Source organism: Lissotriton vulgaris, chromosome 9, assembly GCF_964263255.1.
Source record: "Lissotriton vulgaris chromosome 9, aLisVul1.2, whole genome shotgun sequence".
In the NCBI taxonomy this organism is placed as follows: domain Eukaryota; kingdom Metazoa; phylum Chordata; class Amphibia; order Caudata; family Salamandridae; genus Lissotriton; species Lissotriton vulgaris.
Genome location: NC_141697.1, coordinates 978,353,911 through 978,374,808, shown reverse-complemented (window position 1 = coordinate 978,374,808; position 20,898 = coordinate 978,353,911). Strand labels below are relative to the sequence as shown.

At 46.7% G+C, this 20,898-nt stretch overlaps 1 protein-coding gene across 5 annotated transcripts in view; it reads left to right on the top strand.

The window, feature by feature from the left end:
* The window catches only part of DCAF1 (DDB1 and CUL4 associated factor 1), a 1,123,544-nt gene that overhangs the window by 932,177 nt on the left and 170,469 nt on the right, over positions 1 to 20,898 (top strand). The window lies entirely within an intron of this gene.

Below are 20,898 nucleotides of genomic sequence, written 5' to 3'. Positions count from 1 at the left end.
GGGTGCCGTGATGCTCGACGTCATGGAGCGGTGATGCTCGACGTCATGGGGCGGTGAGGCTCGACGTCATGGAGCGGTGAGGCTCGACGTCATGGAGCAGTGATGCTCCTTTTGGGGCATTGGTCGCTTGGGCTCTGCTCTTCCGTTGGGTCCGGACGTCACCGTTAGGGATGGCTCGGCGTCTCCGTGATTGACGCCGTAGTGACATTTTGACGTCTGAGTGTTGGTTGTCGTAGAGACAGTCACTGTCTTAGTGATGGTGACGTCGTAGTGAGGTCGATGTCATGGGTTACAGCCGCAGAATACTGCCGGCTCTTGACGCCTGGGTCTTGTTCCAGGCCTCGCTCCTTGGTGAGCCTCTCTTCGTAGGAGGGGACTTTGTGTTCCCGGCACCTTCCACTCACGACGCAGAGCAGTTGATCAGCGTCGAGGAACCCTTCTGATGGGGAGTTTGTGGTTACTCACCACGTGTAAGCGAGGGACGTTGGTCCTTTTGCTTAGTTTTGAGTACTTGCATACCTGCACGTCTGCTAGGTCGCCTCCTGCTCAACCACTACTGGTGAGACCACCGGGGATGTTTCAGAATCCTCTCGGTTCCCTCTCCCGCCCACCACCCCAGGGGCCTTTGGCCCCTCAGTCTGTGAACCTCCGTGCCTTGATGCTAGGGATGCGTCTTCCATGAGTACGGGGAGTCTCTCTCCGACTCTTTACTGGTTGGCGGGACTTAACTTTCGTCCACTACCACCTGACAGGAGGTTCTGGCTCCGACCGTGCTCCTGACTTGGTCGCAGGGGTGGCGGCATGTAGACCTCGTGCTGTGGCCCGCTGTTGTTGGACCGTTGTTGTGAGATCCCTCTGTGGGGGTGTTTTCTTCACCGATTTGTGGTTCCTCTGCCGAGAGACAGGAGGGAAGCCTTACAAGAGGTGGTCTAATGGGCCTGATAGTTTCGGATCTAGGCATCGGTGTCGGAGCGGAGTTTTTTCCCCTGCCGACCCCCAGGTATTGTGGGTTTGTCCTACGTTGCCATACTTTTATTCGCCTGACGTCTCTGCAGCCTGCGGCTCAGCAGTGTGCTTCTACTCTCCCGTTCTTTGCGCAACCCTTGGGCTGCCATGAGAGTAGTGAGTGGCTCGCATGAAGTCTGAATCGGAGACTTTTGGACGGCTGTAGGTTTGGGGCATGGAGAACGGCTTGAGGCCTTCTGCCCTTTCTAGCTGCGTTTTTCCTCCCAGGATTTGCCGGTGGTCCCGGGCCGCCGTTTAATGCTTTACAAGTATATTGTGCGCATACGCGGGAGAGCTTGTTGCTCCTCGGCGAACAAAGGCCGGCTGGGTCTAAGTCAGTCTTCGGTTCATCGGCCCTCCTCCAGCAATTCCTCCGGTCGGCTCGCGGTTTCAGCTGCGCGAGCTCTAAGCAGAGGCCGATATCCTGTTTAGGAAAAGGGCGATAGAGGACGTACCTCTGTCTCAAAGGGGAAGAGGTCTGTACTCCCGGTTCTTTCTGGTTCGCAAGAAGGACAAGAACGAGTTCAGGCCCATTCTGGATTTGCGACAAGCAAACCAGTGGATTCGCAGAAGAGGAATTTTGCATGCTGTTGTTGCATCAGGTTTATACTCAGCTGCAACACGGAGATTGGCTCGGTGCCATAGATCTACAGGATGCATACTCCCATGTGCTCATTGCACACACACACACAGGAAGTTCCTGCGATTCCAAGTCGGCGCCCATCATTATCAGTACACAGTACTGCCAGTCGGGCTGAAGTCTGCACCCAGACCATTCTCGAAGTGCATGGCAGTGGTAGCTGCACGCCTGAGGAAAAACGAGGTGGTTTCTCTAACCGTACCTGGACGATTGGTTGATCAAGGCCTCCTCCTTCTCGGAAGCTCAGGCACACTTCCAGAGGACGTGCGTTCTCTTGAACGAGCTGGGGTTGCACATCAACATGTCCAAGTCTGTCCCGATTCCGGTCCAGTGCATACAGTACTTGGGAGCCTCCGTCAATACGCTGTCAGCAAGCGTGTCTCCGTCGGAGGAGAGACGATTATCTCTCCTTAGGAAGGCTCAGGCTCTTGTGACCGCCCCATCTACAACAGTGAAGACGGTGTCTTCTCTACTGGGTCGATGACCTCTTGTATATTCCTCACGCCACACGCACGGCTGCTCATGGGACCTTTGCAGGAGTGCTTGGAGGATCAGTGGGATTAGAGGAAAGGATCTTTGGGCGACAAGATACGACTGTCTCTGCGTGCTCTTCAGTCTCTGAAGTGGTAGTGTTCAGCGGACAATCTCCTAAGAGGGGTTCCCTTTCACAAGGACATTTCCACACAGACTGTCGTGACGGATGCGTCTCCCCACGGCTGGGGGGGGGGGGGCGCTTTCCGGAGACTTGCAGATACAAGGAACGTGGTCCCCGATGGAGTCCACGTATCACATCATTTTCCGGGAACTCGGAGCTGTTCACTTGGCACTGAAGGCGTTTCTTCCGTCCTTCCAGACCAACTCTCTGCTTGTACAGACGGACAATACGACCACAATGTATTACCTCAACAAGCAGGGGGGTTCGAGATCGCGCACTCTGTCGCAGGAGGCGCGGGCGATCTGGCGCTGGTTTTTATCCAGAGGACTGACTCTAACGGCTACCCATCTGCCAGGTGTGCAGAATGTTCAGGCAGACTTGCTGAGCAGACTGATTCAGGAAAACCACGAATGGGTCATAAACGAAATGCCGAGACTTCACCTCCAGGTACTGCCTGCGGGGAAGCTGGGGAATGCGTTCTGGATTAACTGGTCGAACAGCTTTCTGTACGCTTTTCCACCCTTTCCCTTGATTCGGGCGGTGTTCATCAAGCTGTCCCAGTCCAGGGCGCGGATGATCCTGATTGCCCCGGAATGGCCCAGACAGTGGTGTTTCACGGACCTGCTTCACCGGTCTCTCCGTCCTCACATACGGCGGCCTTGGAGGCCGGACCGTCTCACAAAGTTCAGGGGGCAGATGTTGCACCCCAACCTCTCGTCTTTGAGTTTGGCTGCATGGCTTCTGAGATAGTGTAATATGGCCATTTGAATCTACCAGAAGTTTGTATGGACATACTGAAGGAGGCTAAGCATCCTTCCACTAGGACTTCTTATGCTTACAAGTGGTAGAGGTTTTGCATCTGGTGCAAGTCCAAGGACCATGACCTCACGACGTGTAAGGAAGATGTCATCCTTCCGTATATTCTACACCTGGCGCAGTCGGGCCTTAATGTCCAATCCATTACGGTTCATCTTGCTGCGCTGACTGCCTACAGGAAATGCCCTTCAGACTTCCTTCTTCCAGATCCCTGTGATCAAAGACTTTTTGGAAGGCTGGAAGAAAGCATTCCCTCCTGTCTGGCTTCCTTCGCCTTCATGGGAATTGAATGTGGTACTGTCCAGATTGATGAAGGAGCCTTTTGAACCTATTCATAAGGCTTTGTTGCAGCACCTGTCCTGGAAGGCGGCGTTCCTCGTGGCCATCACATCGGCCCGCAGGGGGAGTGATATTCAGGCGTTGTGTTGCCAAGAACCTTATACTGTATTTCATGCTGCTAAGGTTGTTACGCATACTCACCCTAAATTTCTTCCGAAGGTTATTTCTGATTTTCATGTCAACCAGACAATAACTTTGCCTATGTTTGTTCAGAATCCTGCATCTCCAGCGGAAAGGTCCCTACATTCCCTGGATGTTAGGAGGTTGTTGGAATTTTATCTGGATAAAACCAGAGATATTCGTGGTTCATATATATTGTTTGTCAATTATGGATCAGTCCGGACCGGTCTTGCTACCTCAAAACAATCCATCTCTAGGGGGATTGTGTCCTGGATACAATTGTGTTACCAAAAGGCTAATACGACCTTAGGAGGTAAACCTAAGGCTCATTCCACCAGGGGCAAAGCTGCCACGACTGCTTTGCTACTTAATGTTCCGATTGCAGAAATCTGCAAGGCCGCCACTTGGAAGTCGGTCCATACCTTTGCTAAGCATTACTGTCTGGACACTGATGCCAGGGCAGATGCTCAGGTTCGGCAGGCTTCGCTGCGAAATCGGTTCGCACAGTAGTGGTGTTATTTCTCGGTTCTCCACCGCCGCTTTGGTGTGGGGATGGGCTTGCCATTCTATTCACTAGATTATGACTATACACAGAGATCCCCTACTACAGAAGGAGTAGTTTCTGTCCTGTAACTCCAGTTCTGTAGTAGGGGTATCTCTGTTATAGTCATAAGCGCCCGCCCTCCTCCCCGGTGGAGAGAGATATTCATGTAAGAAATGCTACAGGTCTGGCGTGTTACGCCTTCAAAAAGAACTGAAGGTGAAAGGGACCTGCACTGCATTCTGGGATACTGTGAGGCTTCTGGAAAGTTCTCTTAAAGGCACAGTATCCTGTTTTGAGCCACATAATGGCAGCCTATGGGGCTTGTCTGTCCACTCCTTCCTCTCTATCATTCCAGAGGGTTTTGCTGTTAAAGGCAAGGTTTTCTCTGTGGAAAACCCTGGACAGACTGTGCTGTTGTGGTTTTTGGTGGAATTTCTAGTTGAAGTATTGGACAGTGTAGCCTGTGGATATAGGCTGCATTATCTGTCTTTAAATTCTCTCTTAAGTGTCTATGCAGGTCTGCATGTTTTGACAGCTTAAGAGATTATTTTTGATTGCTCCGGGGTCCGCGCACATGGGCGGGACTATTCACTAGATTATGACTATAACAGAGATACCCCTACTACAGAACTGGAGTTACAGGACAGAAACTACTCCTTCCATTGGCAGGGTGGTCTGTACCAGTGTTGTCCTTCATAGACCAGGCCTGAATAAGGTCCACCCGATTTTACTGCAGCATGCAGGTTTCACCTCTTAGGATAGAAGGTGGATTCTGCTATGGAATGCTTGAAAGAGAGCAGAGGTACTGCAAGCGTTTGGAGGCTATTGACACCTGCTAAATAATTTCTGCACCAGGGTATACTGATTTCAGAAAAAGTTATGGGTTTTATTCCCACTAGGCCTATCTTGGAACCTTGACCTCTGAACTCCTTCCCGCAGAAGGACACCTACTCACATTGGCTTGGATTCTTTCTGCTCTGGGACTGAGTGATGTCCTAGATCTTGCAGGATGCACAGGTGTTACGTTGGTTCAAGGTGAGCCAAGAGTTTTTTGTTCGGCCTCACCCACGCTCCTTGTGTGTTCACGTAAGTGATGTTGGTGAACACTGCTCATCATTGGAGGTCAGAAGGTCCTGTATTCTCTCACCTCAACAACTGGCTGCTGTTGTCGGGCTCGTCACAGTCCATCGTGAACCACCTCCAGACAACTGCAGAACACTTGGCGGAATTGGGCTTTACTATAAATTAGCTGAAGTCCCAACTGATCCGATCACACAGTCTTCCATTCATGGGGGCTATCGTGGACACTTTGGAGTTCAAGGCATTTACTCTGCAGCAACAAGTCATTCTGGCTATGATCACAATGTTTCTCTTGGGCTCATGGTGAGGGCGGCTCTGAGGCTCTGCAGTGGAACCTGAAATCCCAGTGAGCGCAACATCAAGGCTGCCTTTCTGACACTCCCCAGTTCCGGATGGTGCTAACCGATCACAATTTTTTCTATAGCAAACTGCCCTCCATCTCCAACCCATATTGGACATTGACGACTGGCTCATCACTGCTGGGTTTGGGGAGTAACTTGGAGGAGGTGAATGTCAAAGAACACTTGTCTCCAGAGGCAGCTCTACATTTTAGAAGTATGAATCACAAGGAGCTGTAGTGGCCCAAGAGCTTCAAAAGCTGGGGAGAAAAAGCAGAAGCCTGCCGCACCTCACGAAACAACTTATTGATGTTAGCATGCAACCCAATTTAAACAAGGAAAATAAATAAATACTCTAAAGTGCCTTGCGATTCATGCTTCTAATATATTGCACAATTACCACAAATACTAGGACACATTGTTGTGTCCTCATCAACAATACTACACCCAGAAGATGACCTTGATGTGATTTACATGTCTCTCCGGAAGGTCGAAACACTTTGGTGGTAATAAGTGAGGTGGAGTGTTTGTGTACCATAGAACGTTTCCCCGAAGAATCTGGTATAAAGGTTACACAAACCAAACTATTGGCTCTGGGAACATTCAATAAAGCAAAACACCCACCTCTGGGATTATATTGACTGCATTGATAGAGCCATCCACATAAAAGGACGTCAAGATGCTTGTTTTTCTTTGATTTCCTTTTGCAGGATACTGAGTTTTCATGCATATACTTATGGGATATATATACCCTGACAGTCCTTAAATAATCGCTTTTTGAGTTTTCATCTACATTTCTTGTTTGTCTTTCAATATGTTTGCCTTCTATCGTGCTTTTTGTGTTTCAAATATGTTTACGGTCAAGGTTTGAATCGTGTGCTTATAGCCAATTAATCCTTGAACAATACTAAAAGAAATAGATTTTGTATGTTAATTATTTTTTGTTTAATCTATGGCTAGTGGCAGTATTGTTTCTTTTCTATTTTTGATACTTAAACCCTCCCTGCATGATTCTGAACAGGATCAAACCCCATATAATGTTATGAATACCAGTCAGGCAGAAGGGATACAGTGCAGCAAGGTAATCCTCCTGGGCCAACCAAGGACTGAGTATTGATGACCAGGAGAGAGCACAATAAAAAGGAACAGGAAAAATCGTATTGACTGCTACATTCCTAAAATGAACTAGCGCATATAGCCTCGAATAACGTCCTAACAACTTAGTATGCACTGAATAAACTGTACTTTAATAGAGGAACCACTGTAGTTACTCTAGCTCCAGAATTAAGCACAAAGTCAATTCTGGTAGACCAGGAAATTTTCTCTGGATGGGGTATTGAAATCTATCTTACTTTGCAAGAAAAATATAAACTGAAAAGTCCTCCTGCATGCTGACAGACTTGCACTCCTCCCTGATTGCCCTAGCTGCCACTATATGTGGATCCTTGGTACCGATTTTTGTTTATGGGTATATACAGATCATTTGTGTGTGCCATGACTTGGGCCTGTTATACAAATTGTAGTCTTGTTAGGTCGGGAGCGGCACACAACGAGCTACCTCGTGGTGGGAAAGGGCTACTGCCCTTACCAAAAGTTAAACCGCTCAAGAAACAGTGGTGGCAGCATACCATTTTTTAAAATAGTGATCAATATTGTGAGCAGGTCTTTTTACTGTGTCATTGAAGTGGGCCCTATCGGCCCTCTCATGTAAAGTTCCACTGCTGTGACTTAACTTGCCTTTGACCTAGATCTTGTTGTATTTAGCTCTGTGCAGTGCTTGTGTTTGCATGTGTGTAATGTAATGTATGTGTGCATGTGTGTGATACACTACATGGTGGCCTGTGGCTTCTATGTTGGAAAACCAGGCCCTTGAATAGGAATCTGAAGATGGAGGAGATATCCCAGACAGATTTATGGATTACCTGCTATATGTGTATGAGAGCTGGGTGGGACACATATACTGGAGGAAAGGAGAGCCAGGTTCTCCTTTGTACTTCACAATAACTCTGATTCTGGAAAGATCACTGGTCGTGGGGGGCCCTGGCATATTTTTAGTGAGTTAATGGGGCTGATAAGGAAACACTGTAGAGACAGGAAATCATTTAGTGCGGGGCTAGGGCCTTTTCTTAACCCTTTGCTAGGCATATGTTAGTGAGGATGTCCTCTAGTCATTCACATACCCTGTATTGTGGGACTGTCAAGATTGGAGTTGCTCCAGCTGTGACAGACTTCTTCCTGGGCAAAGGGCAGGACAGAGATGTGGGTACTTCAAAGGCAGCAACCTCCACAGCACACATGTCAAGGACTGAGGTACTATATCATTTCTTTGTGTCGAAACTGATTATTAAAAGGGGAGCATGAGTCTCACAAATTGTCAAATGGTTAACTAGTCGAAATGTGGGTGTACATCTGTGTGGAGAAGCTCAGCACAACTTTTTCCGGTTGTGATCAGGACTGGGGACCAAGACCAAGGTCTGCTAGTCTGTCTGCTGGATGAAGGGATTGTGAGAAGGTGGCCTGGTATATGCTGTCCACTAATTAAAGTGGGCACCCTGTACCAGTCCACACGACCCTTATGATGTATGAGGTCCAAGATAATCTTATTGAAAGCTATCCTAGTGGTAGCTATGGAGAGCAGCCTTCAGGCTTAATCTTGAAGGAATGTAAAGCAGCTTGTTTTACCAGAATATCACCTCGTAAATGACTAAATGAAAGGAGAACCACACAGTAGTTATATAAAAATATGTATTTAATAATAGAACACACTCTACTAGTCTCTATGTGAGACTAGGGTTCAAAGTACACTATACTGAATCAATAGAACATTCGTAAATAGCACAGTACACAGCGGGCTCCAAGGGGAGACCGAACCATATACTAAACAAATGGTATAACAACAACGACTTGACTAGACACAGTGCCTAGAGCACGTAGAATCGCTGGGACCCCAAGGAACCACCCAGAGGAGTGACACATGGAGCCCACGGAGGACGGGTGCAGTGAGGAAACATGACTGCGTGCGCCGTACAACTCTATGGGAAAGTCGCGGTTGTAAATTGCCTGTTTAAGGACACTTCTACAAGGACTTCGAGCAAACCCTTTGGAACATAGAAGGTTCTAAGGCCAGCCCACCAGTGAGTACCGAGGTACCCATGTTACCTATCCCAGAGGAGCCGGGTACATAGAGGTCAAGTGGTGTCTAAAACCTTCGTCGTTTTCAGTAGAGAGCTGTAAAGAAGCACTGCTGCCAGGAAGGCGAAGAGTGTCTGGTGGAATCCAAGCCTGGATTCAAGGTGAGAGGAACCTGAAAGCAGAGGGGACTGAGTTTGGGTCACGTCAGGTGACCAGGGGCTCAATAGTCGAATGCCCACCGATGACAGGTGCTTCAGGTGCATAGAAGGGTTGCCTGACTCTGCAGCCACCGAGACCAGGAGACGTTGAGGACAACCAGAATCCGGAGGTGAGCTGTCCCACGAAGGATGTCGAGTGCTGAGGGGTCGATGTCTGACTGGTGCACCAACAAGCCTTGGCAAATGTAACCTATCCGGTTACAGAGTGGACCAGCAAGGTCCAGGACAGGACACTCTCCAAGCAATGGAGAGTCAGGGCACGTCTGCAGCAACCAGGTAAGCCCAAGAACCAACAAGGTGACCCTCGCTAGGACCCACAGGCCAACGGACCAGGGATCGCGAGGAGACCTCAAGCAAGTTTGCAAAGTACCAGTCCACAGGACACTCGGTGAGAGGAGGCCGGAAATCTTTAGTGCAAATACTGCTCGGGCCAGGACTACACGGAGTCCAATGCACCAGCTCGGGAATCGTCGACAAGCATATGCAACTGCAAATGTACGCTGTGCACATGGGTTCGGGTTGTACAGTCCCCACGAGGGATACAGGTCTCAAAATCGCTGACAGGGCAGATCGACCCCACCTCTGTTGCTGAAATCTTCGGATTCCTCAGGAGCTTGGGAGAAGCAAACCGGTCAGATGCATTTAGGTGCCTGCTTTTTTCAGGGAGCTAACTCCTTTACTCCAAGGGAGATTCTTCAGTCGTCCAGCGACGAGCAGGCAGTCGAAGTACTTGGTTTCTTCTTAGCAGAATCTTGTCCAGGAAAAATATAAAGTCCTGTGGTCCGGTAACCCACTTTATACAAATGGGAAGGGGTTGGAAAGATTCTGTCGACCCTCCTTGGGGAGGGGCAGGACAGAGGGGTGGCTACTGTAGGAGAGTAGGGTCTGCAATCCTATGATCACCCAGATTTTTTGCTTTTGTTTCACTGGTTTACGACTTTCTCTGGCTGTGGGCCTGCCAATCAGACCCACAGCCTAGCTGTTCTCTCACTAAATTGACATGTGTACCTTAGGTGCATTCTCCAATTGGTACTGGGCCACCTTATCAGACCCTGTAACTCAGGGCATAGGTGTACCCAGGGCCTACCAGGGGCTGAAGCATCTATTATGCCACCCCTGGATGGCCATCTAAATCTGACACAACTGGCTGCACGGCAGCTGGGGCAAGGTGGTGTAATCACCCTTTGCTTTAGATATAGTATACCTATATCTAACCCTAAAAATGGACACACAGATTCCTATCAGTCACTCCTATGGCAGGCCTTGACAATCCTGAAGGCAGAGTGCTTGGAATCGTGTGAGATGGTGCTCTGGCATGAGCTGAGCCCGTTTGCAGCTTGCGGAACCAAGTCCTAATAGCTGTTCCATGATAACGCATACCATATACTCTTAAGTGCATTATAATCCTCGCGGTTAAATGCTATCTCTGGTATTGCTTTATCAAAACATGTCGAGTAAGGTGTCATACGAATTGGAATACTAACCCCTCGCCAATTCTGGCGACGGGGTTAGCATTCCACCCTTCTAGAGGGACACGACATGTATGTAACTGTGAACCCCGGTTAAAGTTAACTGAAGCCTCAACTCCACAAAATGGATGCTGCCACCACAGACACGAGTCTGACCTCCTGCTGCTGGGAGTCCTTCCAGCGAGGAGAGCTTGGACAAAGGGTTTCCTGTCAGGGGCGGTGCTAGCACCATCCCAGACAGGGTTTTGTGTATCCTGGCTAGGCAGGGCTTTACAGGAAGGTGACTGCAGAGTGGCACCCCGGTGCTCACTACACATCTGCCGGCTAGAACCAGTTCCAGGGGCACACCAGCCCCTGGCCTGGGGAAAGTCCGGCATGGGAGAGGGGTGTAACCACCCCCCTTCCTGGTCCCACCCCTAGGGCAGGACCTAGTCGCGTACCCACCCCTTTCTTTAGGATAAAGGCAGGAGCGGGGACCCTTCCAAATTAGATCATCTTTGAATCAAGAAACTACTTTCCACGAAAGGAACTCTCGACTCTTCTCAAGATTTCTCCCATGTGACTAAGGAGTAGTCACCCTGCATCCGCAGGCACCATCTAAGAACTCTGCGGTTTGCTGCACGTCCTTCCTCAGGAATCCGACCGACCAGCACGACGAGACCCGGCTTCCCTGGCACCTCTGACCTCTACCTACCTCTACAGCTAAGCTGAGAACCGTAGGTGCGACGAGACCTCGAGGGACCGGCCATCATCAGAACTGCACGACCTCTATCCAGCACGACCTCCGAGGGATCCTCTGGTGAGTGCTTTGGGGTCCGAGAAGCCCCGACCCTGAGCAGCTCCAGCACCGAAGTCCAGCCCCCCAGCATCTCCACGATCTGCGTGGGGCCCTTCTGCTTTTTGCTGCTCACCGCGTTGTTTGGCTACTAGCCCGCTGGCTTGTGGCCTTCCTAACGACGCCCGACGACATCACCGCTGCTGGTCTGGTTGCTCCAGACTGGCCCTTGCTCCCTTCCAAAAGAGGAGCACCCCGGACCCTCCTGGTCCACTCCAGACGCCATTTTGAGTCCACCGCCTGGGCTTGAATTTGCCAAGACTTGTTGCCCCAATCCTGGGTCCAGCGACGTCGACAGCATCATCCATCGTGGGACAGCTCGCACCTCCATCCTGGTCGCCGACAACGCCTCCTGGTCCGTGAGACTGCAGAGCCCAGCGTCGCCCACTCACCTAGTCGAGGTGACTACCATCCGGTGCCCTCCTGGTGCCATCTGACTACTGGCTAGTGGTCACGAACTTGGTCCCCTCTGCTTTCAGGTGTCATCCATCTTCGATCCAGGCTTGGATCACTCAAACAATCTTCACTGGTCGCCTGCCAGCAACTTCTTTTCTTCAGGCTCCTGGTTAGTCTACGAGGATTCCCGACGTCTTTTGAGACCTATGCAGCTGCAGCCCCTGGGCTAGGTAACTTCGGCATTTCGGTGCCCCAGCATAGCCTCACTATCCAAGGGTCAGGATCCACTGTCGTTTTCGATCTACATTATCGGGTTCGCCCGAGAACACTAACTTTGTCTTTACTAGCTCCCATAGACTTTGTCCCGCATCCCGCGTGAGAGTGCACACTCTGCACCCGAGTCCCCTAGGCCTCCTACTAGTAATCTGAAGGTTCAGTAACGTAGTCCTAGCGATTCCAAAGCCTATTAGTCCAGTACTTACCTGCTAGTAATTTCGCATTCCACTTTCAGAGTATATGGTTTTTCGTGCCCCTCGGGCATTTGTGTAAATTGTGCAACTTAAAGTATTTTCATAAGAGTTTTGTTGTGTGCTTAGTACCCTGTCCTCATAAAGAGTAAAGGGCTGTTGTGACTTAAATAAATACACTGTTTATTTTCATAACACTTGTGTGGTGTCCTTTCACTTGGTGTTCAAGGGGTATATGTGATGGTATAACAGCTGGCTTAACACACCCTCTAGAGTTTAGCCCGAAGACTGCTCGTATCCACGCTACTAGGATAGCTAGTCTATAAGGTTGACTTACAACCAATCACCATAAGGGTTGTTTGGACTGATACAAAGTGCTCACTAGAATAGTGAACATTATATATCAGGCCAACTTCTCACAGCTACACCCAAGTCCTTTGTCCTGTTTTGCGCCAGAGCAGGAGCCAAAGGCTCTCGGAACTGGTTTAAGCTGGACTATACACAGGGACACCAAATGTGCCCCCAGTGCAGACTTTCTGGCATTCAGAGAGTGCACCCACCCAGCCCCAATACATTACATTTTTTCTGGGAGGTGATTACACCTCCCTGTGATAGGATGCCTATTGCCATACCTTCCTCTGCTCGAGCTTGGCTCAGCAGCAGGAGTGCAGACCCGTGTCTGTGGCTGGCAGCATTAATTTTGTGCTGCCCAGGTCGTGAAAGCTGGTACCGTGTAGACCAGTGACCCATAGTAGTGGTTCTAGAAGTGTGGAATCATACCTCCCACACCAGTTACTTGTTGTTGTAATACTTTATTCGATAAAATATATCATAAGTACAAACATAAAAGTACATTAAACAATTTACCAAGTATTACTACAATTCCATTTAAAAAGTCATCACTACAAACAATTTAAAAAGTGGAGACGAGTCTACAGAGATTTTAAAAATAAAGATACATTCTTAAAAGTGAATCTGATCAGACATTATATAGCAGCCTAGACCGAATAAACCAAGCACTGGCCAGATATTTAGCGACCCCACAAACTATGTACATAGAGGTAGTGTTGGTTAAAATAATACGCAGAGCTGATCTATGATCCCTAACTCCCAGCTCCCTACACACAGGTTTCAACCATTTTGCTCTGACCTGCTTATAGGCATTACATGCAAACAAAAAGTGGCCAAGGGATTCTTCCAGACATGGGCAACCTGGACAATTTAGGTCATGAACCCTCCTGACCTTCCACCCTTCCATAAATTTTTTGAGGGGGAGGGTACCGTATCTTAGTTTCAGGAACAGAGTTCTATCAAGAGGAATCTGGATGAAGTCCAGGAATTGTTCCAACTTTCTAGAAGGAAGTTATTCGTCAAAGGCCCCCAGTTTGTAGTGTTGAGGTCCTTGGCCTCTGCCCAATCCCAGTATAGTTTTTTAACAATTTGTTTAGTGGGAGGGGACTATGAGGCCCAAGACTCAGCCAGACCTATAGATTCCACCAGCTTCTTTAGATTATTAGGCCACCTTATTTTGCCTGATACATTCAAAATAATTAATTCGTCCAGCACTAGAGCATATTTTGCTAATTCAGGGGTCCTTCTAAGTCGCACCCTGAATAGCAAGGGGCGGAGTTGAACTATTTCTGAAATTGATCTTTTGCCCATGTCAAGGAATAGTGGTTTCAAGGGGGTCGAGGGAGGGAGGTAAACTAGGTCTCTCAAGAACTTACTCTCTGCAGTTGCCAACGCCTTGCTATTCTCTGCACCCCACAGTTCAGAGCCATAAACTGCAGAGGCTAAAGCTTTCCCCTCATAAACTACCAAGGCAGGGGCTACTGGTCTACTGATAGAGAGACACTGATTCTTTAATATGGCTGCAGAGACCCTTTTAAGATTTAGGACCATTTTGGATATGTGAGAATCCCATCTCATGTTATTACAAAGCCTGACCCCAAGGTAGACAAATTCGTCCACCACCTCTAAGGAGGTCCCATTCAAGGAAAGATAAACTTTCTTAAGTTTCCTTTTAGCGGATAATACCATCAGCTTCATTTTCGTGGTGTTAACCGTTAACCCACGATCTTTACAAAAGATGCTGAAGCGGTCGAGCAGTTTTTGGAGACCCTTAGGGGTCTTAGACATCAGGAGGGTGTCGTCCGCCAAGAGGAGTGTAGGGATTTTCTCTCCGGCAAGGACAGGGGCATCCGCAGGGTCCTCCCGCAAATGGTCCACCACCCCATTTATAAAGAGGGAGAACAATGTCGGAGCCATCACACATCCTTGCCGCACCCCTCTATTGACTGGTACCCTCCCTGTCAGTTGACCCTGACTCCCCCACCGAATCCTTGCATAATTATCTTCATGGAGCTTGATGACAAATTGCAACAAATAACTAGGGAAACCCATATCTAATAGAACCTCCCAGAGTTTGGCACGGGGATGACATCAAATGCTGTTTTCAGGTCTATGAAGGCCAGGTACAGGTTACCCTTGGAAATAGACACTGACTTCCAATAGATCGCACAAAACCGGAATACCTGGTCCATTGCACCAACATTTCGCCTAAACCCCGCCTGGAAGTGAGTCAGAATGCCATCATCTGTTAGCCATGTTTCAATTCGGTTTATGATGACCCTGCCAACGACCTTTTGAATGGTGTCGATTAAACTTATCGGTCTGTAGTTGGCAGGGTCCTCTCTATAACCTTTCTTGTATATAGTGATAACCTCCGCACCCTTCCAGTTACTGGTATGGAGGTATCATTCCAAGGTGTTTGATACCAAACACTACATGTTTCTAAGCAGCCGTTTTAAAGTTAGCATTTACCGCAAGTTTATAATGCACTTAAACATATATGTCTGGCTGCATCACAGATAACCCTGGAGAATGGTCTACGAAGGCTGCAGAGGGGCTCTGCTCATGCTGGGGCACCCTCTCACGTAAAACCCAGCACCCTGCCTACAGGATTGATAAGCCCTGCTACAGGGGTGACTGATAGGTATTTAAGTGTAGTGATTTAGATATAATGAACCTATATCTCAGTAAGTGGTGCAAGCACCATCTTACACAGTCTGCATTAGCAGGCCTGTAGTGTCATTTTAAACGGCCTTTCAGGGGTGGCATAATACATGCTGCAGCCCATGGGAGGCCTCTGGGGTATCTATGCCCTGGGTATGTGGTGTACCATATACTAGGAACTATTAAGGGTACCCCAGTATCCAATCTGGAGTGTACCTAAAGTACATACATTGCTATTTAAGGGTGAAATCAGATAGACTGTGATCCTAGATAGAAAGATCCCAGTCAGACTAGGCCAAAAAAAGTCATACATCAGCAAAAAGTGGGGGTAACCATATGAAGCACATTCTACTTTCCTACAGGGATGGTACCCAAGAGTATCAAGACCACTTACCCTTGAGCACCAGCATCTGCCTGCTGATACCAAAGGAACCTATGAGGAGGAGAGTGCCTAAAAAGAGCAAGGTCCAGTAGAGATCCTATCAACTGGGCCCCTTAAGCAAAGTGTTAGATTTAAAGTCCTTTTAGGAGGATTGAGCGGTCTGCCTGTGAACCGCTTAAGAGGACAGTCACACCTTATCGGGTTGTCTACCAGGTGAGTCTGCTATGAAGATTAAGGCCGATCACCCTGGTGCAGCGCAGTGACCGAGTAGGGCCATCGCCTTGTTCACTGCTGTATTTTGAGAGGACCTTCGCCTGGTGTGCCGCAACTCGCAGCCCCCGTATGTTAGGTGGGGAGCGTGGAGAAGAGAAAGGGTATTTGCCCTTGTGCAGTGTGCTTAAGTGATCCAAAGTGGGTTGTGACTATTTCACCAGAACAGCGACTTTGTCTTTGGAGACAAGAAGCCGCTTAAGATCTATAGCTGGAATCAAGAGGAATTACCTCCCCACCGGAGAGGCACTATGGGCGTTGCATCACTTTGCCTGCATCGGCAAAAGTATCACTCATCGTCTGGCACCTATTCACGCCGACCGTGAACCTGAATCGCCAGATGGCACTGGGATGCTGACATGCTCCCAGTTCTTTTGTATTGCAACATCAGCTGAAGCAGATGATAAGACTGATCACCTGGCCTCCGAGACCCTGGGGGAACTTGCTCTGACTATAGCTCTACTGTTCTAAGGCATTTTGACTTTCACAGCCATCATGGAACTTCTATTAGTTACTAGCGGGGTCTAGCCTACATGTTGCCCCGTGTAAATGGGGTATAACCACAGTTAGGATTCCCGGGACTGGACTCAGGATCTTGCACCATCTAAGCTAGAGTGCAAGCCTTACGAAGACTTTGAATATTAGTTTGAGTTGGTGAGCGTATTTTGAGTCTTGAGTCTGTGTAAACCTTGCACCTGTCTCCCCTCTAGAAGTCTTGACCTGCTCGACCTGTGCTACTCAAGTGCTGAAGGGGTAGTTACTCAGAACCCAAAGTAAACTGGGCACAGGGACATCGGGCGTAAAAGACCTCGTCCCCCATGGTTGGGCCAAGTAACTTCTGCATGCTCTGTGGCCCTCTGAAAGCGGTTATGACAGTAATCAAGTGCTGACTTTTCATACTGCAGGTTGTCAACTTAGTGACGAAGGATTACAGATAATATTTGACTATTGTTATTTTACAGTTATTATGGTTGGAGATTTCAAATAAAGTCTGGTGCCAAACTATAACTCCTCAAATTATTGTGTGGTGCAAGAAGCTGTTTGGGGCATGGCTTGATGTCAGAAAGCAGAAAAGAGCATAGATCCAGAAGAACAAAAGTTGTTCCCAGGTATTGCACTCCATTTTCCTTCGAGCCCTCAAATGATAGGTTCCCTCCGATCCTTCTCCTACCCCACAGCAAAGACATGGAACACCCTGCCTCTCTCCCTAAGACAATACTGTCACTGCCCCAATTCAGGAAGGACCTCAAGACTTTGCTCTGCAACTGAACCACAGTGCCTTGCAACAAATCTGCATCCCACCCACCCCACGCCTTGCGATCTTTATGGGTGAGTAATCACACTTTACAAGCTACTTGATTGATTGACTCCGATGTCCCATGTAACTGTACTCGCACATTGAACTTTAGGAGGGTGGTTATAAACTATGTATTCCTTTCTGGGCTTCTATTTAAAAATGACCCAATGTATCCATCCAGGTAATGGAAATAAATGACAACTTTCCACCAATATCATAAAATTGGATTTAGTCAAGTAGGGAATTTTTCAAATCTCCCGTTGATCTGATTCACTGTTGTCTATTAAGTCTCCTGACCTTCAAAACGGTCTTTGTCATTGCAATAACATCAGTTCGAACGTGAGCATGCTTAAGATTCTTTCTCTCCAGCCACCCTACACCATGTTTTTGCCAGACAAGCTGGTGCTGAGGACCCATGCTTCTCTTTTACCAAAAGTGGTAACACATTTTCCCATCATACAGGCTATTACACTCTTTCTGGTGGATACTCTTAACCACAGATTCCCCACACACCCACCCACCTAACGCCCCTGAGTTTGAACTGGACACTTTTCCATCTTAAAAATTTGTAGTTTAAAGCTCTGCATACTGGTCATGCCAATTTGCCGGTAGGCTCTACGTTTAAGGGTGCAGACTGCCTAAAAAAGCAACCAACAACAGCATGCATGGGTGGCGCATATATGCGGCTCAGCTTGTCACTTCTGGAGTGGAATGATATCCGCATGGAGCTGCACAATGCCACCTATAGGTGTGCAGGAATAATGCTTTGATGTTTCTGTAATATTCATAGTGAGGATTCTGCGGTTAGATAGCGTATCCACCAGAAAGAGTGTTACCAAAGGTAAGTAACTACTTCATTAAATCCATATGCCAGAATTTGTGATGATTGGGAAGCTCATATAGATATTAAAAAGGGTAAAGCTTAGTGAGGACCTGGGGAAGCGCAGTGTTTGATAGTTGTAGGGGCAAATGTGAAAGGATGCAACAAGATCAATTTAGGCCTACTAGAAAAGATTGAAACCAGTCCAAGTTAGGTAGCCGATGAATAAGGATGGCAAGGGAGACCATGAATGCTGCTAATAAGTCTAGTAATTTAAGGGCAGTTGAAATACCATAGTCGGTCAGCTTTGTGATCTTCTCTAATAGCCAATTGTGCCTTTCTTTATTATATTGATTCATACCCCTCTTTCAGAAGAATGCATGGCCCAAATCAAATCTATAATAAAGATAATGTCTGGGAGACAAAAATATGTCCTACAACGCCAATGGAATGCATTACAAGCTATTTGTAAAACAAAAACGCTTCTGGATATTCATAACAGCCTGGGCAGTTCTGTTGTCTGCAATGTAGTTAATGGTGATATTTGGACTGGTTATATCAAAAGGCTCTATGTAGGTGAATGCCTCCTTTAAATAGCTAAAGTTTTGGAAAAGGGTTAAGAACTGTATTGCAGTCTTCGTAAGCTCTACCTAATCACCTGGAACCAAAGAATTATCCATCATTCTGTAAAAGTAAAGGTCATTACTCCGTTATATAATGCAACAGTGTAATCAGCAGAAATTCCAGATCCTTGGAGGTGATCCATATTACATACATAATATAAAAAAGATAACCTAGATGCCCGCAGAAACTTTATATTTGTAGCTCTCCTGGACATTGATAGTAAAAAGTATACATGACTACTCTTAGATGAAGTGGGAGCATTGGCCGAAGAAATAAATCTGTTACCAATTGGTCAGCCCGGCTTTGGACCAACGTACAATATATTACAGAATATTCTTACGATCTCCGTTATTGCACCTCATCAAGTTAACTTTTAAAAGGCTCTTTTTTTGTATTTAAGACTTTTGATGGGGTAGGTAGGTAGCTGCTGTATACATGGCATACAATCTGATCCTGCTTAGAGCTAATAGAGGGATGCATGATAGGACCTCAGTCCTGGTCAAGTTGGGCTATGAAAGCAGAATCGCAGAAATCATCTACTCTAGTAAAATGCTGGAAGAAGGACGAGTCCTATTGCCCTTACTTTTCAATCTTTATACCACAGACACTGCCATTGTATCGAAAAAAGTTGATTTATTTCCTCCACGAATGAGTCACATTCATATTCAAGTTATCCCACATGGTAATGACACTGCTACCTTGGACTGCACATGGATAGGCCTTTAAAGTTCTTTAATAGCTCCAGAGGCATATACTTGTAAAAACAGTTTAACTGTTAACAGTCAAAAGAAGACTTAATTCTTTGACAGTAAACACATGTCTTGGGCAACGTGCAGAATAGGCAACAAAATCATTGCCCCATTACATATAACTATGTGGTAGTCTGGCTAAGCCACTTTAGATTACCTTGATACCACTTAGCCAAATTAGTGTATAGAAGTAGAGCCCTAATATTTGCCAATTGCAGATTAGAGTTCGGGTCATATAGCCCATCAACTTCCAGTATCAGGAAAATTATGAGAGCAAAATTCTTGCCTTCATTAACAAATGAGTTAGAAGCAGTTCTAGATTGTTGTGTGTCTGGATGGACTGAGCTCAGTACAGCATTTACCAGAGTGTATTCAAACTCCCAAAATCAACAAGGCAAGCATATATCCACTTATTGTTCATTTTAATCATAAGGAATAAGGCAAATAAGGCTTTGTCTTTAAAGCAGTGTCATAGATTCAGAAACGTCTCAGTAGAGCACGTAAATACATTAAAATAAATAATTTGGAGTTTTATTATTGAGAAAAAGAAAGTGGTGGATTATCAATGGTCAATATACATTCAAAGCTTGAAGAAATGCTCTGATGCACAAGAAAATTGGTAGAGTATTTATGATGCAATTCTATTTAAGGTGTTGATTGCTGATCTGTTAATTATGAAGCCAAGGCTCTTAGATTATTATGAGTTCTCAGAGCAAAGATCTTCGCTCATCTCATCTCTTAGAAATCTGTAATGCACCAGTCATATATAGAAATACCTATAAGCTCAGCCAAAATACCTAAAAGGACCCGCGTGCACTCTCTCCTAATACAACTGCAGGAGCTTAGAGGTAAGTGGGACAAATATTGTCCAAGTAGAGTCAATTGTAGGCTCTGTCTACAAGCTCCAGAAACATAATGCATATTTTATGCCTATGCAAACCTTTGCACTTCTAGTTGAGAACTGAATTTCTTGGATACCAAATTTGCAGTTGCAAGAATGCAGTCAATTTGTGCCTGTATTGGGAGTAGCCTAAGGTTTTATTCATACTAGTTAGATTGTTAGAAGTGGCAATGACTAAGCTTAATCAGCAGATTAGTCAGTGAATGCTTTGTTATATGCTTTGTATACACATTTTCAGTATAATATAGGCTTGAGTGAATGTATTTTTATTTATTTTAATCATATATAATCATGAATTTAAATAATCACAACAATTAAATATTTTCTGATCTGATGGTATCAAAACCTGGGGAACCCCACTGGAACAAGGAGATAGTCAAGTCAAGTCAAGTCATAAAATTTGTATAGCGCACTACATACCCAGAGGGTTTCAAGGCGCTTAGGAAGGGGAGGAGGATTATTTGTCAAATATCCACATTTTAAGCTGCTTTCTGAACGCTAGGTGGTTCTGGGTGAGGCGAAGGTAAGCGGGGAGTGAGTTCCATGTTTTAGCAGCCAGGTATGAAAAGGATCTGCCTCCCATGGTGGAGTATGGAGTATGGATAGAGTATACAGCTATACAACTCTAAACAACCCTGTTTCCCAATAGCAAAAAAAAGGTTTTAGTGACTCCAGTACTTGATGTTTACAAGCTATCTGGCTATTTTGTAGTAATTGACGATTTCTTTATTTTTGTGTTTATTTATAAAGTAAATGAAAGCTCAAGATTTCACAATTCTCCTGACA